A 19,678-nucleotide genomic window follows, 5' to 3' on the forward strand; every position below is an offset into this window, starting at 1 on the left:
TTTGTTATTACAAAAATACAAATGTGATCACCATTTCAATCCTAAGCCAAATCCTTTCCCTTGTCATTGCCCCCAAGGAGAGGCCAAGTAAGTAGAATTGTGTAAAGTGCGTTTCAAGAATTTAAAGTGAATGAAGTCATGCCTTTCTGCTACAGAAAGCAGTGAAGCACCACTCTCATACTGGAGAAGTGAAGTGAAGCACCACTCTCCACAGTGCTAGAGATCATAAGCCTTTGCTTTTGCTGTTGTGCATAAAGGAAGCCAGTTATCCAAGTATGCATATAACTGTGGGCTGATCTCCACCTATGTCTTTCCTTGACACCCTCCCAAAATATTTCCATCCTTGACCAGAGAGTCCTCTATCACCTGAACAAGCACAGCTGAAGAAATGTTTTAAGTCAGTAACATATAAACTGCTAGGTAGATAAGTAGCTATAAAGTAGAGATATTGAAACAATTACTCAAATAATAACTACTTTGTTTTACACCTTCAGTTGCTGAAGTAAATCCCACCTCATTTGTCTTACAACGGTATTTGTAGGTACTACTTTCTTGCTATGACTAGTATCTGTAATGAAATGTAGCATGCATACTATAACTAGTACAGATCAGCTTCATTTTTTTTAACCTTAACCTTATTGCTTAATTTAATAATATGAGCTTCTTTTATTTTAGGGTGCTTTCCTCCTGACCTCCAGTGGAGCATCAAGGTTTCTCAGAATTATTTAACAATTTTTAGAGTATAACATTTCCCAGTCAGTTGTTGTCCTGAAATTGTGTATTCAAAAAGAAATTATATGAAAACAAAGTACCCGATGATCATATGATTGATATTATGATATGTCATTGTATCATAGGTTTAAATGCTCACGGTTTCAGGGTTTGAAATTTTGTTAATACTGATTAAGATTCCTATGTGACATAAGCAAGTAGACTGCAGTTATAGAGACCCCTATTTTAATGTAAGACATTTGGAAAAGTTTCCCAATATTGTCACGATTTAAGTCCCTTGTCCCTTTCTATAGATGCTAGTCAGATGTGTCCTTACCTCTTTCTGTTATTGTCTATATGATAATAAATCCAATCCTGCCTTACAGTATGAGATAAAATTCCTGACTTCTCTTTACCACAGGACTCTGAAAATAACATAGTTTTGGCATTGGACTCACATAATTTCAACCAGTTCAACTGATTATGAAAAAACAGTCCAAATAGGTTTAACAGTTTTAAAAATTCCTCTGTAAATCTTTAAATGTGAATTCTGGTAAAGACTTGCAGGTTACAGAATCACGAGAAGCTGAAACACTAAGCATTCCCTTTCTAATCTATAAGGAAATCTTGGCCTAAAGATATGTTTGTAAATTTCCAGGTAAACGAAATGCCAAGTTTTTTGTCACAAAGATACATAAGCAATGGAAAACAGACAACAGACTAAGAGTGGCTTGTCAGGAGATTCACAATTAAATTGACAAAGCTGTACTAGAACTACTTAGGAATGAAAGAGTGGTTTTATCTGCATGATAAAAATTACGGAGTTTATGTTAGCTGTTAACTTTGATCTAAAGGTATTCTTTAAATAAAAATCTGCTTATTTTCTTCAGTACGATATAGTAATTTTGTATATATGGCAATGTTTAAATAAGATAGCACTTTCAAATAATTTTCAAATCAGCATATCTTTTGACAAGTTTTGTTCTTCTACTTCCTTTGAAATCACAAGTCATTATTTAAATTTGTGTTGATTTAAAGTCACTCAGTCATTCTCTTTTCTATTCAGCTTGAATGTGTTGCAGGCTTCCAGTTCACAGGCTTTTCTGTGAAGTTTCCTTTCTAAAAGAATTCTCAAGTGCAGCACTGGTCTGTACAGTGGCTATATGAAGTACTGTGCATGGACAGCAGTTGATCAAAAATCCATAGAAGTGGGAAAATGGTTTGTCACCCTAGATTGATTCAGAGAGGCTAGAAACAATCAATGTTTCCATACTGTATGTTATATTCCCACCTAGTGAAGAAACCTTACATGTATCTTCTATGTAGCTCCTAATGATGTACGTAAGATCTACTACACAGCATAGGTCCCACTCAGAAGTCTAGGTGCACACAGAAGTGTCTAGATTGTCTTCTCCTGCACTGACAACTCTGTAATTGAAGTTACTGCAGCTCAAATTTTATTCTGAAATCAGTACATAACCAAATTTCACAAAAATTTGTATCAAGATGAAACTTTCTGCCTTAACATCACCAAAGAATTTTGCTGTCTAGATACTGCTAAAGAGTGATGCAGAAAAAAAAAGGGGTTTTTTTTTAGGTAATAAAAATTGATGGACTTTACGTTTCTTGTATAACAAGCTATACATATTTAACTAATGAGCCATTAACAAGATTATAAAAGATACAGTTCCACTTGCATAACAGTAAAATACTTTCTTAGTATCACTGCCTCCAACGACACTTTTTTTTTTCCAAAATAATTATTGCAAGTTTTATGTATTTCTTTAGAAAAATTACAGGACAGAATATTTTGCCAGAATGCGAGTTAGTCTGAAAGCTAATAAATGTTTTTCAAAAAGACAAAATTGTTACTTAGGTATGAAATCCCATAATAAAAATTGTAAGAAAAGGAGGACATACCTTGTGCTATCTTCCAGGCAGAGATTCTTTGAGGAATGTCTGATACCTTGCTAGACATTCAGCTGATTAATAGGAGGTGCGATTAGTAAAGTAGATCAGAGCAGAGCAGATGTGCAGTTAACAAAAAGCAACACTAGTTGATGATTTGCTACTTGGGCTGAATTAATCAGACACGGTGCTTTCAAGAATACTAAAAGAGCTAAAGCTGCTAGGCTCTAGACTAGGAGCTATAAAGCAGAAATAAAGACAGCAAGATACATTAAGTGCATCTCCAAGTTCAAAATGCATGGAATATCCCTAGCCCAACAAGCAAGGGATAGAAAGTGTTGCAGAGTGGCCAGCTTTGCAAAGAACACTGCTGTTCTGTGTACACCAGCACACGAAGACTGTTGGGAAGAGATACCCAATGGATGTGAGATTCCATTCTAAATAAAATATTAAATGAAGCTGAAAATATAACTAAAAAAGACATCCAGGATGTTCAGACATGAGAGTATGATATATGCAAGATACAGGCAAGAAAGATATTGGCATAATTATCTTACAAATAGTCAAAATTGCACTCTTGTATGTTATGGTACTAGTGAAAGCCTGGCATCTGTACTCTTGAATAGAGGAAAATGGAGCAGGGGGAGCCTGTAGCTACGGAGATGGAGAGTTTTGTTTGTTTCCTTTCTTTTTTTCTTTTTCAAACAAGAATCCAAGATTAGCTAAAATTAACATTTATTTTCTTTGCTAACCAACACCAAATCAGCATTGCCACACCCATTAATAAAGTGGTTACAAACATCAGAATTACAAGCTCAATTAATACTTGAATTCAAAGACATTTTTATTGCATTTCATAAGCCCGTAAGGTAAGCAAAGCAAGATCCTGAATCTTCATACAAGATAAGCAGACAAGTACATAAGTAAAAAGCCTATGCTTCAAGGGATATCAGAGACACTGCTAAAGATGAGCTTTTCAAAAAGTAACTGTGAACCAGTACATGACAAACAGCATATGCCCACACTCTACTATCAGTTAAGAGGCTGAGCTCTCCATTAAGATGAGTTTGTTTAAAGATATCAGAATGGCAATTCCTCAGCTTGACATGAAAGAAATATCTTTTTTAGTGTACATGAAAATCATCTGGGATCTGAAAATAAAAATCAAATAATTAAATTTTTGTTAAGCTTCAAATGAATAGAGACACTGAGAAATGCCAAAAATAAGCCAAGGCAAGCACAATAGACAATATTGTCAACACTGTAAAAAAATAGCCCTTCGAAGAGGCATGGATTCTTGCTGGCAGAAAAAAAATTAACTGTTTGCTAACTTCCCTGAGACAATCTTACTAAAACTCAAGTAAGCAGGAGATTGCGCATATCAAGTTTTCACTTTTAGATGAAGCATATGTTGTGAAAATACCTCAGAAACACTCACATTTCAACAAAATGCAGGTGAAATACAACTTCCCATTATTCCCATGCAAAATGTCTTAGTGGAAAACAGTGGGAAAATAATAAAATATGTCCTACCAAAGTGATGCCGTCAGAGTCTGATGCCTATTTAGTGTTTTGTTAAAACTAGAACAGTAGTGGCGAAACATAGCTTGTCACCACTGACTTTTTAAAGTCTCCATTAGAAATTAACATCAGGGTAGCTAGGGACCTCCTGCTGTGTACAGACAAAGAAGGCAAAACAATATACTCAGAATATGAAGTTCCAGGAATTACCAACATTTTGTGAAAACAAAGCTGTGTCCAGCTCTGACGGGAAATAGCTGTCACTAACAGCAGAGAGAGGCACTAGCCACAAATGGGCACCTACAACAGCTCAGTGGCATCTGCAGATCCCAGGAGCAGAGAATTATGAGATGTTTGTTCATAAAATCCTCACAGAGGCAATGATTACATCAGGCTGTAACAGCAAAGTTGCAGGACATGCCACAGCTAAAAGCAACAGATTAAACAGAGCTAAACAATGTGCTGCGATCTGCAGAGCACTTCATAAATAGCACTTCAGCCTTGCTCACTGGCTATAAGTCTGAAATTTATTATATACTAGTGATGATTGTTAGCTGTTTGTTACCTGTGGCTGGGAGAAGAGAAAGGAAGAACTGTAATTTTTAAGAGCATGCAGCCTGAGCCAGAATGTTTACCATTAACAACAAAAAGTGTGATCAGCAAGACAGCTAATGAGACAGGGGCACTTTAGATTCCCAAATTTAGAGCAGCTACTCACATTGAGACAACCTCTACATTGTAATGACATGACTTTCACAAACTTTCTTTTCTCCTCCAGAAAAATGCACAGACAAACATCAGTGGTTTTGATAATATTACAGGAAAACCAGAGGTTCTCCCCTCTTCTTGATTTCACTGCTTTCAAAGTTTAAAAAATATTGAAGAGATGGGGGAGAAGAAGAGAAGGAAGTGAAGGAAGGGGTTCCTCTCTGTCTTTAGAGCAATGCCAGTGCATCCCCACCTGCAAAAAAGCATACACTGAACAGCATCCCTTAGGGACAGCCAGAACACACTGTATAAAAACCAGACAGATTTTATGCAATGCATATGCTATTTATATTTCTATATCTGGCTTCAGTCAGAATACTCCGAGAAAAGGAATAGTGTGTTATTAACCCACAATATGCTGGTGGGTTTCCTGGGTTTGCTTTAACACAGTGGCATGAGACTTGCCTGATCCAGTGAAGTATCTGACTTGTTGTTCTCATAACTCTGCTCTATCTTCATGCTCCTGGAGCAAGATTATTCTCTGCTTTTTCATGCTTCCCTGTCAGAGCCTTTCATTTTCCTGGCAGAAACTTGCCTGCTCTGGAATAAATGGAGACAACGGAAGGCAGGTTTTATTGTGATAATAGATTTCTCCCAATGCTATTTTCTGCTGTGCTTCACAAGCTCTGCTACAGACAAAGGAACAAGGGCAGGATCTAGGATACTGCAGCATTCAGGGTTTTCAGCAGGAGAAATTAATCATTAATACATTTCCTGTTGTTATAAAAGAAAAAAAAAAGATTCTGACCTATAAGCTTTCCATATCTCTTTGGCAACATTTCATCCACCAGCATATGCTGTAGTTCTGCGCTCAGTATTGGAAGGTTACCCTTGGTAAAGCCATATAACCTCTGGAGCACTTTGATGAAAGTAGTTGCAAAGCGTGCTTACTGCTTTACCCTGCTGCCTTGTCTTTTACATTGTATTCTGATTCATCCTCATGTTTGAAACGTTGTTTCGAAGAGATTATTAAGAAAAGAGGGAATGATTTAAATTGATTGATTTGAGACTGGATATTAGAAAAAATTTCTTCACTGAAAGGGTTACCAAGTACTGGAACAGGCTACCCAGAGAAGTGGTTGAGTCACCATCTGCAGAGGTATTTAAAAGACCTGTAGACGTGGTGCTTAGCGACATGGTTTAGTGGTGGACTTGACAGTGCTAGGTTTATGGTTGAACTCAATGAACTTCAAGATATTTTCCAACCTAAGCGATTCTATAATTCTATGATTCTATGAAATTGCTGCCTTACTCCGTGTTGGTAAACTCGACCTTACAGAACACAATCACATTAGTTTAACAAGATCTTCTACTGCCCTTTTCTTCTGGACAAATTCCCTTTCAAGTCATTCACACAGAATAATCTACTACAGGAGCATGCACTCTGGATTTAGAACTGCAAGCTATTTGTGAGATATGGCGAGGAAGAAAAAATTTGATTGTAGAAGAATAGTAGGAAATGGCATATTGCCAAAAAAAAAAAACCCTGACAATCATGGGCCATGTCTTTTAGTGCTTCAAGTACTAAATCTGGTATTGCCCTCTTGCTTTCCTTTTAGGCTCACTGACTCGGGTGCATGTTTGGGGAAACAAAAAGCAAACTGTCATTCCACAAATGCTAGAGAATGCATTTTAGCTGCATAGGCTGGTGAAGTTTCTTTTCTTTCTTCAGAGAAAACTCCATTCAGGACTATGTAATGGACTTACATTAATGTGAGGGTTGGTGTTAGGACCATATTCTTTCTGAAGGGAAAGGAGAGCAGACCAAGCAGGAGTAAGAGGGTGCAGAATGTGCCAACCTCCTCTACCCAGATTTTCCCTTTCCTAGGCTGGTCTGCACCATGTTGTCTGTAGCTCACTTAGAAACTCTTCAGCACAATGTCCTACACTTGCAACAGCTCTGTTTTCCACAGAACCAAACTCAGCTGCATTCTGCATCTCCCATTGGAAATTTTGTGCCCAGTCAGATGATTAAATGCACATAAAAAATGAAAGGCTTGAAGCAGTCAAGCCATCTAGGTATTTGTTCGTGAAATACATATAGCAAGTGTGCAGTAGTATGTGTTGTCCCTCTGATGTCAAAATCCACTCTTGAAGGGATTATTTTAGCAGTTAAAAACCCATTTCACATTCCACACCTAGTGCCAGACTTAATGGCCCTGACTAGCCCATGGGCGACTCACCTCAGGGGTCCCATTTATAAGTTCAGACTGGGACAGCCAGGTCTCCTCTGGATGTACGTTGAATTTATGCCATGGAGTGCCGATCTTCAGTCCCATCTCTTGGTGGAACCTTTAGTCCCACATCTCAGCCCCAATTCCTGTTCCTCTATTGCCTTGCCATACCATGGATGCCGTAGGCCCCAGCTCTACTCCCTGCTCAGATTCACGGGTGTGATGGTTTAGCCCAAATCACCACACAGCTTCTCGCTCACTCTCCCCCTCCCCAGGGGGATGGGGGAGAGAATTGGGAAGGAAGGAGAACTCGTGGGTTGAGATGAAGACAATTTACTAAAATAAAAGGGAAAACTACAATAATAACAGAATATAAGGATATTAAAAAATATACAAAGTGAACAATATGTGTTTTCTCACCACCCGATGTCCCAATGACCGATACAGCCCGTCCCGAGCAGCGATCACGGAAACAAACCCGAGCAGCAAGCAAAGGAGCAAAAGGGAGCCAGCAAGGTAGGGGGAACGATGCCAGCAAAAACAAGCAGGAAGGATGGATGCCAGGAAGGCAGATACCCACCCTCGCCTGCCCCCACTTATATACTGAGCATGACGTTTATGGCATGGAATACTCTCTTTGGCCAGTTTGGATCAATTATGCTGTCTGTCTTTCTCCCAGCTTCCTGCATCTGCAAATTAGCGAGACTTGGAAAGCAGGACGGTGTCCTTGGTCTCATTCACAACAACTGGTATCATCAGGGTGTTTATGAACATTCTTCACACACAAAATCCAAAACATACCAGCTACTGAGAGGAAAAATTAACTCCATCCCTGCCAAAACCAGGACAACGGGCGTTGGCATGACCTGTGAGGGGCAGCCTCTGTCTTACCTCCTTGCATGGCAGTGCCTCCCTCAGTACTCCATGACACTTATTTTCCATGTTATGTTTGCTGACAATAATACCAGGGAGTGTCAATTCTAATGGTGGCTTGGGTACTACCTTCACAGAAACATTTTGTATTTGTAGCCACTGCTGGCAATTTGGTATATTATGTGTGCAACAGCATTGATTAAACCATATTTTAATAAATGGACAACTTAAGGTGAGCCTCTGAAGGTGGTTCTTTGTTGCCTCAAGCCATCTACATCTTCCCTAACACTATGATAGCTCCCAGTTTCTTTCCTAGTTGGTTACAATGTGATTATTGTTCCTATTTTAATAATTATTTTTAAAAATCTTCTTAATTAAAAATTTCTTAACACTGGAATATTTCTTTATGTCCCCATAGACATTAAAGGCTCCCTTTAACAATTTTGCTCACTTCTCTCAAAACTCGAGAGGAAAACCTTTAGCACTTTGATTGCTTGGTGGAAGATATATTTAGATTCAGTGGACACTGCACATAGCCAACCCAATCAGAAAAAAGTAATGTTGGCAATACAAAATGGTTATTTCCTCCCTACATATGCATAATGCTATCAGTATTAAACACACATTTGTAGTCAGCAACAACACTGAAACTTCACTGTCAAGGGCCCAAACACTGGGATGCAAATAGCAATGAGCCAATATGTTTAAAGTGAATACTGTGTGATATTCCAACCATAGATACCAGGTTAATGACAATGAAATAATTAAATCCAGATAAAGGTATTTACAGGAAACAACTTGATGATCAAATTCTTGTATGACTTTTCATTTCAGTCTAATCTAAGATTCTTAGTGATATACCAGAAAGCCATTTTATATTTAGACCTTTTTTGTATAAGCACTAGATTATGTTCTCCAGAGTTTAAAAAGTTGACCTGCAGTAAGCAAAGAAAGCCTACACAGAACACATGAGTCCCCAGCCATATTTTCCCTAAAGGCAAGCTGCTCCTGGCACACATGATCTAAGTGTCAAATGAGAGGTCTAAAGAATGCAATAGCTGCCTTAGCAATCATCAGTCTACCCTTTGAGATAGGGAGGTAGCTTTCATAGCATCAGTAGGCAGAAATGTCTGAGAAAGACACTATAATCAGTTGATTCAAATTTACTGACTTCATAGACTCATTTATCTTAACAATAGATGAACTACTAAACAAAACTGAAAAGGCCTATGACCAAGAAGGCAAAGTGTACTTTGAGAATCTCCTAGTAGATGATTACTGCAGGAGATTATGACAACCGTATTATTTTGCACAAGACCTCTTGATATGAGCAAGGGAAAAAAAAAAAAAAGGCAAGGGAATGCTTGTTCATTACAGTAGTCTTCTCTTCACTGTTTTATTCATTTTCCAGGCCTAATATGTGGATGAATGGTAGTTCAGGACCCAGAACCAATATCTTATCACCAGGAAGAGTTCCCTGATGCCAGAAAAACTTTATGCTAGGCATTTTCAGCCAGTTTACCTTTGTGCCTTCTTCATATGGTTATACTTATTTTTGTATGACTTTAAAAGTATTGCTGTTTCCACAAATGTCTGTGTCTGCATAGGGCTGACTTACTAAAGACAGTTTACCTATCCAGGACATTAACATGTATGAACGCTCTTGGTTTTCCCCACAATTTAATTCTTCAGATTATATATTCTGACACATAGTGATTCTATGCAACAAAACCAAAAATAGACTCATTGATATTAAAACATGCAGATCATACCTTTTTAATAAAACATTCTCATTTGACTTTACAATGCACATCAACCCTGCTTTCAAGGAAGAGAGGAAGATTCTTTAGACATTACCTCGTTTCTTTATGAATTCAGCAAATCCTAGCTTGTCTTTCTTCCAAATAGAAGACGACAGCTTTCTATTTCCATGCCTAAATAAGCTTTTTCAGTTTTATGATTATGTTCATTGCTCATATGAATAGCTCTGGTGGAAAAGCATCACTACCCTGAAATTTTCCAAACACATATGGACTAAATGTTTATTATTGTATCTTTATATCAATGTATCCTAAGCAGAGTGATATTTTAGAATTTAAAAAAAAAAAAGGATAAATCCTGCCTTTATACATTTGTCTTCTGCAGCCAGATCTATCATACACTGAACTGTGTAATATTATGACAAATTAGTCATGGGTAGAGGACATGAGGCCTTGCCTGAGCACCCGAAGTTACTTGTTACCCTAATGTCTGGAATGAAGCAACTCCAAGGAAAAAGAACTCCTTTCAAGAGGTTTGATTTGGTTTTCTTATTTTCAATTTCTGGAGTGAATTCTGTGGTTCTATCTTGAAAATATCTTCTTTTTAAAGCATGTATATCAATGATGAAGTTAACTATCTTGCTTATCATTTGTTGTCTTCTCTGTTCACTATTAACAGAATAAGCAAACTGCAAAGTTGGTGGAGAAGGGCTGGGTGGGGTCGAAATGGTGAATGGGAAAAAAAAATCCTATCTGTAGAAATAAATAAAATGATCTGATCATGGGTATTTCAAGAGTTGTTTATCTGATTTTTGCCACCTAAAGTTGGACCTTCAGGCTAACATGACTCAAATAACTGCCTGGGGATATGCTATTATACTAGGTTGTCCTGGCTTCAGCTGGGATAGAGCTAATTTTCTTCCTAGTAGCTGGAATAGTGCTATATTTTGGATTTAGTAAGAAAATAATGTTGATAACACACTGATGTTTTAGTTGTTGCTAAGTAGTGCTTACATTAAGTCAAGGACTCTTCAATTTCTCATGCCCTGCCATCGAGAAGGATGGAGGTGCACAAGAAGCCGGGAGGGGCAATACAGCTGACCCAAACCAGCCAAAGACATACAGAATCATAGAATAGTTAGGGTTGGAAAGGACCTTTAAAGGTCGTCTAGTCCAACCCCGCTGCAAGAAGCAGGGACATCCCCGACTAGATCAGGTTGCTCAGAGCCCTGTCCAATCTGGCCTTGAATTTTGCCAGGAATGGGGCATCTACCACCTCTCTGGGCAACCTGCCCCAGTGCTTCACCACCCTCTTTGTAAACAATTTTTTTCCCAATGTCTAATCTGAATCTGCTTCCTTCTATTTTGAAACCATTACCCCTTATCCTGTCACAACAGGCCCTGCTAAAGTGTTTCTCCCCATCCTTCTTACAGGCCCCCTTGAGGTACTGGAAGACCACTATAAGGTCTCCCCAGAGCCTTCTCTTCTCCAGGCTGAACAGCCCCAACTCTCTCAGCCTGTCCTCACAGGAGAGGTGCTCCAGCCCTCTGATCATCTTTGTGGCCCTCCTCTGGCCTCGCTCCAACAAGTCCACATCCTTCTTATGTTGGGGGCTCCAGAGCTGGATGCAGTACTCCAAGTAGGGTCTCAAGAGAGCAGAGTAGAGGGGCAGAAACGCCTCTCTCAACCTGCTGGCCATGCTACTTTTGATGCAGTCCAGGATGCGGTTGGCTTCCTGGGGTGCAATAGCACAGTGCCTGCTCACGTTGAGTCTCTCATCTACCAGCACTCCCAAGTCCTTCTCCTCAGGGCTGCTGTCAATCTATTCTCTTCCCAGCCTGTATTTGTGCTTGGGATTGCCCTGACCCATGTTCAGGACCTTGCACTTGTCCTGGTTGACCATGTGACATAATGCTCAGCATATAAACTGGAGGAGAATCTCTGCTTGGTGTTGCGCTGAGCATCTATCAGCGGGTGGTGAGCAATTGCACCGTGTATCACTTGGTTTTGTATATTCTATTATTATTATTATTTCCTCTTCCTTTGCTGTCCTATTAAACTGTCTTTATTTAAATCTGTGAAATACCACACTTCTTCCTCCCCAAATCACCATGATGCTTTCATTTCCAGATGACAGGGCTCCTTTAAGCATCCCCCAACAAGTTTTCCATAATCCTTGTACCATGGTGGGTAGCACACCTCTCAGACTGGGAGGCAATGGGGTGAATTTCTGGTGCCACCCCTGGGCAGTGAGGCTGACACTTTCCTGGGGCAGGGGCTTAGGTCTCTCATGAGGCTTTTGGGTCACTTCATCTGTCAGCAGCACACTGAGCCCCTCTGGCTGGAGGTAAACCTTTAATCACATAACCTAATAGAAGTCTAAGCAAGTCATGACACAAAGGTGTGCTGAAATAAAACAAGCAACATCTCTCTCTTATGAAATACTGTAATCTAGTCCTTATTATTTCATAAATTAATAGTAGTAATAGTTGGTAGCTGTTATGTAAGTTATTTACTAATAAAACATTTGTAGTTAAGTTTAAGTTGGGGCTTTACTTAGTAGCAACTACTGAAGAAAGTACAAGGAGGAATATATCATTTAATCAAAGTCTGTGAACTCAAACTGCCTTAAGAAGCTATTAGCTCCTTTAAGGGATATTACAGATTTGCACCAAACTGGGGTAATCACTTCAGTAAGTGAAAAATTCACAGAATCTAAAACCACTTACCTTTCTTAGAAGGGGATGAACGGCCCTCTGCATTGGCTGAAGCCAGATGTTAGATAGTCATGCATGCTAAGTTAGCATACAATCTAACATGAAATTTAGCAGTCTAAGTCCATCCAACACATGGAAGAACTTGCTAAAAATGTTGGCTTTTCCACTTCAGTGATAGAAAAAAAACAACACCCCAAGACTCCAGTTTTTAACAAGCAGTGTTATCTTTTCTTAAAAAGTGACAAAGGTAAAGCTGCTTATTGCCTCCACTTACATGAGTTACGATTATATGCTGGCAGTGAGTATTTCCAAGAAAGCGCAATGTGTAAGGAATGCTTGAAACACCTTTTTTTTTTTTTTTTGAGGCTACATATTTAACTTTTTATATATTGCCTTAAACTTGCTCTTAAGATTTAGAAGGGGAAAAATGACTACTAATAAGCAAAATAGCTGGGTTTTTTAATAGCAGAAACTTGATTTGTCAATGGATATGTGTTGTTTGAAGACAGAAGACATTAGATAATAAATATATAAAGCATAATTAATTGAATCCACCAGCACTCCCAAGTCCTTCTCCTCAGGGCTGCTCTCAATCCATTCCTCGCCCAGCCTGTATTTGTGCCTGGGATTGCCATGACCCAGGTGCAGGACCTTGCACTTGGCCTGGTTGAACTTCATGAGGTTGGCACGGGCCCACTTCTCCAGCCTGTCAAGGTCCCTCTGGATGGCATCCCTCCCTTCCAGTGTGTCAACGGCACCACACATGACAGGACTTCCAATACATTTGGTTTTGTTGCTGTTGTAGGGGAGATATGAGCACAGAGGCCAGAGGCAGAGAAGGCAGACAGCCATTTGAAAATTCACTTCTTATACCACACAGCTTAGACACAATGGAGTCCTCAAAAAATTAAGCCTGTTACAGAATAATGCAAGCAACTATTCTTACGAATGGCCCTGATCTTAAATCGCTGCTATATTGTTACTCAGTCTAAATTCCCTCTGTTTTGAAATGTTTGACCTATTTTTGGACTGATACAAATATTTTCTCTATGTTTGGTACTTGCATCCATCATGCCTATTGCTTATCTTTACACCACATATGAACAATTCAGCAGTGACCCTGTTTATCTCCCTTTGTGAGGCCCAACAACAGTTACATGTTTTGTTTGCAAATCCTGTGATTTACTAAGGGCCGAAATACAATCAGCCCAGCAATAATAGCTTAAAAATTGTCAGGAGAAAATGAAATATCTTTGGATTTTTTCACTGACTCTTCTGATGAAACATTCTACTACATTTACTGAAGACAGTGTTTTCAATTGCTTTATTATGGACTGGAACATAGAAGAGAGAAGAAGCTATTATAAAACATGGAAAAGCACTGAGCTGCTGCTTTTCAGTCTCCACAGAAGGGCAACCAAGAGGATGATGATTCAAGAGTAGAAAGAGGAGAGAATCAGCACGGAGATGGATGCCAGTGGCACAGCAATTCTTCAGTGTGCCTCCACTCCCTGGCAGCACACAGACAGCCTTTTTTAAACAGCACGTACTACAGAACCCCTCCTCCATGCTACACACAGACTATACAATTCATCCAAGCCAACCAGGTCAACTGTTATTTTTTTCCATGAATAGAGTCCTTATTCAAAAATCTTTCTGGATGAATTAAACTAGTTTTGGAAACCTTATTCTAGCCTAGCAAACACCACTTTCATAAAGTCCCTTTATAAGTCTTGGCTGAAATTATGTAATAATGAGTTTAGATCCAGCAGCTAAAAGGACTAGTTTTTACAATGAGGTCAGTAAGAGGGAGAAGATGATGACGTATGGTTTGGTGGCTGCAATCCAGTCCAAACAGTCAGCAAGGTAAAGTAAATAGTTTTAGTCTGGCTTTGGTCTGCTCTTCCTACCTGCACCTGCTGAAAGACTCAATGAGGTTACAGTACATGAAATTATAGCACCCAGTGTGCATTATTAACATATTCTGCAGTCACCAGCAGTAATGAGTTTGTAAAATATTAATCTGGTTTTTAAGAAATTAATCACTTACTCTTGTCACAGGAGATATTTATTATTTGTTTCCATTTTGCAGGTTGCATATACATACCATCTTAAACAATAAAAAGCCAAAAGTATAGTCACTAAAATTACAAGACAGAACTAGGAAGAAAAAGATCCCACATTCACATATATTTTCCTCTTACTTGCAATTCAGGCTCCCAAATAGAGCTCTATATAGCCATACTGTACTCCATGTTCCTAAAGAAAGAAGGAGAACTTGAGGAAAAAGAGTTAATGCTCCTGCTTAGTTTCCCTGAGTTTCATACATCCTTATGCCCACAGCCACAGCACTCATTTCATGGTCCTTAAGATAATTTAAGGAAGCTACTATTTTGAAGCAGTCTTTTCTCAAAAAAAAAAAAACCAACAACAACAAAAAAACATTTGCTATTAAAACTTCAAGCCTCATCTTCTAAGTATTCAGCAAATAGAGCATTGCTATTTGAGCAGTTCCTGCAGCTCAGAACTTTCTTTTTCTGTCCACAATGACGCTGACTGGCAGATCCCAGCACTATGGCATCATGGAAGAAAAAGAATTTCGTTATAAGTAGGGGTAGAATTCCAAAAGAGACAGACATGGTGAGAGACTAATGGTTTTTGTCCTAAAAAAAAAAACCAACTATTTGGAGAGTCAGCTTCTTCCTGAAATATTTATTACAAAGCTCCAATAAAGATATGAATACACCTTTAGGTTCATCTATCATGAAATGGAATGAACATAATCAAAAAATACAGCTCTTGCAGTAGCCTGTTCTGAAAGCAAAGACTTGTTTTTTTTCACTGAGCTCTTCTGCCACTCACGCTGCTATGATATAGCTTTCCCACCATAACAAAGTAATTACAAAGTTGCAGAGGTAGGGGAGAATTTAGATATCTCCCCAAGTCTACCACGCACTCTGATTTTTCAAAGAATGTCAACTCTAGACTGGAAGATCAGGTCACCACCTCTGCCTACTCCACTCATTCTGATTGATGCCTGCCATGATAGGACTGGTCATTTCAGAGATCACACTGCCGTCATTCCTTCTGCAGTGAGAAGGTAAGGACAGTGGGCAAACATCATTTTAAAATGTAGGAGTTTATTTCCATAAGGAAAAAATAAAAAAAAAAAAAAAGGAAAGCAGTGATTTCTAAAAACTAATAACTTCAAAGATCGTTTTGAAATTATTCTTGACAGTTAAGGACCATGGCACTTCTCAATAAATTCAATTGTATGATCTGGGAGTTGGCTGCTGCTGCCTGTGCATTTCCATGATTAGTATCTCATAACAAATAAAATGGGCCTCGAGGGGACACTGAAACTTTCTTCAACCAAGGTGACCTAGCTATTGGAGAAATGTCAAGTGGAGATATTTGCAATGCAACTCTGCATTCAATAACTGTATTACATATCAGGTTAGGCAAGAACGACTGTCTCAAAGGATCTTTGTTATAAAAGAGAAGAGCTCTTCAATACATCTCAGTAAATTATTCCCTGTAGGCCACAACTGTAATTTTACTACACAGTAGAGTTGTGGTGCTAAGTTTCAGTCCACATTGCAACAGGCTAAACACCAAATAATTCCTCTGCAAAGGTGATCAGTGTCTTGTTGTCCATGGTGTATCTGAGAGTTTAACTAAGTTATATTTAAGTATTATGAAGCAGGGATAACAGATGCACTGCCAGCTTGCTCCTTAGTTATAAATCCACTAACAGGAAAGCATTCACCAGTCTCTAGCTTTGGACAAGTGTATGTTGAATGCTATTTCAAACAGACATTGCCATGAACTATGAATGTTTTGAAAGACTACTGCATTCATTAAGGGAGTTGCCATTTTTCTCATGAAACACCACTTTTGTCCTTAAAAGTATTAATTGCAAATGCAACTAAAGACTACAGTTGATCTTACATGACTGAAGTTGAGCCATTATATGATAATCCAACCAGACAAGAGAGAGCAAGGAGAGAACATAATTGTCTATTGATAGCTTACATTTAACCTTAAGCTCTTCGGGATGTTGTCTTTTATTTGCAATTTTGTCATTACCTAGTATCATAGGACTTGGTCCAAATCAAGACTCTTAATTATGGGGGGGTTTAGTTGTATAGATGCTTGTTCCCAGTATTTTTTACTGCTTGCTTCTGATACTTCACTGAATAGAAAGCTGTAAAGAAGCTTATATGAAAATATGAAGATTTTTTTTTCTGTCCAAGTTTTGCTTGGATTCATGGATGTTAGAAAGTTGGAACCACAGTTTTGATCATTCTGACCACGGAAACTGCAATGCCTCACTGCCAGTCCCCTCAGGTAGAACATGTATACACAGACACTGGAGGGAAGCACATGCAGTGAATGTGATAAATTCACAATGCACTGACCAGCATGTGTGTGAAAATATAAAGAACACAGTTTGTTACTGTACACACTTGTTCAACACTTTGCTTGTCACTTGCATCTCCGAAAATATCTCTTTCCATGGATTTGGCATACAAAATCTGACCTTTTGCTGTGTTAAAAGCATTTTACGTTATTTAGAACATTCTTACATAGACGAGTTTTACTAACTTTAGCTCAAATTTGGCGTCAGTTCAGAAAAGGAGTAAAAAATTACCAAATGAGCCATATCTAGGTAGTACACAGAACTAGTCTTAAAGTTATGTTCTGTAGGTCACTCCTATGTCATGTGAATAGCTTTTCAGGATACACGAAATGCTTGCTCACAAAATACATTGTTATTTTTTTCATATGTTGTGAAAAAAAAATCTCAAGATGGGGACTCTTGTAACACAAAGATAAGGATGAAATTGGTTACATAGTGTTTACTAAGTCAGGCTGATCGTCCCAATGAGTTATGAACCACATAGCATTGATTCTGACAAATGAGACATGAACCCAGGAGCAAAATTCATGTTATACAAGGGTAGAACTAGTCCCTTTAGGCATTTCAACTTCAAAGTAAGTCAGTCAATCAGAAGTTGAATGATTGACAAACTCAGAAGCTACAATGGACCCGCAGCCATGCAGCACTAGGAAATGTAACAGTCTGCCTTCTTTACAAGGCAAGTTATATTTAATTCTAATTCATACAAACAAATACCCTATCAGTATCACTGAGACGATATGTCTCTTGGAAGATAATTTTTGATCCATAATGCTGTCAGTCTTTGAATATAAGGATCTCTAAAAGCAAAAGTCACAGCACTTAATCTTATCAGTTCAATAGACAAGAATAAAAGACAGACCGTATCAGACATTCCACAGCATGAAGTCTGAAAAACTTCAAGTTATCTGCTCTGGTAAATCTTTAAGATATCTTACAATGGCTTTTTGTGTTAGAAGCCTCTTTCTTTTGCAGTATTAGGTTGAAAAAAAAAAAACTTACTAGGAAGAATAAGTGGATGAGGCCCTCTACAGATAGGAGCAGCTTCAGGACCACAGGCCTTGGAAGACTTCACTACCCTGATGTTTACAGGAGAGAAAAAAACAAGCAGGATGTAAGCAATCCAGGAGGTTCATGGAGGACATCAATGACAATTTCCTGACCCAACTGACAGAGAAACAAACAAGGAGAAGTGCACTGCTGGATGTCATACTCAACAAAAAGGAGGAGCTCCTTAGGGATATGAAGGTTGAAGGCGGCCATGGCTGCAGTGACCATAAGATGGCTGAGGTCAGGACCTCCAGAGGAGAGACTGAGAAGGGGAAAAAGCAAGATCACAGTCCTGGACTGCAGGATGGCAGACTTCGGCCTCCTCAAATTTGTGCTTGCAAGAACAGCACAGATGAAACCCTGGAGGGAAGAAGGGGCCCAGGAAAGCTGGTGTTCAGTTTTGTTTAGTGAGGGGGTGCTACGGTGGCAGCTTCCAAAAGAAGCTTCTAGAAGTTTTTTGCCCTTTGTCCAGTGGACTTGGCCAGGCCTAGGGTGAACCCACTGTTGGCCAGGGCCGAGCCAATTGGTAGCAGAATGTTCCCTGATAACGTCTCTGCGTTAACGTATTTAAGAAGGGGAAAAAAAAAAAAAAAAAATAGAGAAGATGTGAAGATGTGAAGATGTTGAATGGGGCAGAGAGGGGCAGGTGCAAGCCTTGTGGACCTTGCGGCCCTCACCCTCTGGGCTCCCTCCAGGTGCTGTCTGGACCCAACTTGGCCCGGTCCATCTGCAAGAAGTAGAGAGGAGAACCTGAGAAGTGGAGTGAAGAGAATCTGAGAGGTGTCTGCCTGAGCCGGTTGTGAAGAATTTCTTGTGAGAGGAATGGCTGCAGACGCCAAGGTCAGTGAAGAAGGAGGGGGAGCAGTAATGCTGCTCCTGGCCGAGATTCCCCTGCAGCCCGAGGTGCAGCCCATGGTGAGGCCGGCTGTGCCCCTGCAGCCCATGGAGGTCTACAGAGGAGCGGATATCCACCTGCAGCCCATGGAGAACCCCATGCTGGGGGAGGTGGATGCCTGAAGGAGGCTGTGGCCCATGGAGGGCCCGTGCTGGGGCAGCTGTTCTGGAGGGATTGCACCCTGTGGAAGAAAATGACCCACACCGGAGCAGTTCATGAAGGACTGCAGCCTGTGGGAGGGACCCCACGCTGGAGCACAGGAGGAATGTGAGGAGTTCTTCCCCCAATGAGGAAGCAGCAGCTTAAAGCAATGTGTGACGAACTGACCATAACCCCCATTCTCTCTTCTCCCCTGTGTCGATTTAGCGGGAAGGAGGTAGAGATAATGTTAATCAGAGAATGTGATCAGGAGAAGTCAGTATGCATTCACCAAGAGTAAATCTTGCTTGATCAACCTGGTAACCTGGTTGAATGGCCAGATCCAGAGGCAGGTGATCACTGCCACAAAGTCTAGTTGGAGCTGTAACTAGTGGTGTACCCCAGGGCTTGCCACTAGGTCCAATCCTGTTCAACATTTTCATTATTGGTCTGGATGATGTGGAAGAGTGTACCTGCAGCAAATTTGCTGACACTACAAAACTGGGAGTAGCACTTCTGTGTGTTGCTGATCTCCAGGGCAATTTTATTCCTGTATAGTAGCCCCCTATAGGGGTTTTGCTGGCTGTCTCCAAGCTGAAGGGTGGATATGTGGCAATATGGACTGGTCACAAAATGGATGTGTATAAGGTGTTAACATCAGGAAACACTTTTACTGTGAGCATGACTGACCACTGGCACTTTCAAAAACAGATCACACCTAGATATGATCATATTCCTA

This window comes from Chlamydotis macqueenii, chromosome Z, assembly GCF_036417535.1.
Source record: "Chlamydotis macqueenii isolate bChlMac1 chromosome Z, bChlMac1.mat, whole genome shotgun sequence".
Lineage (NCBI taxonomy): Eukaryota > Metazoa > Chordata > Aves > Otidiformes > Otididae > Chlamydotis > Chlamydotis macqueenii.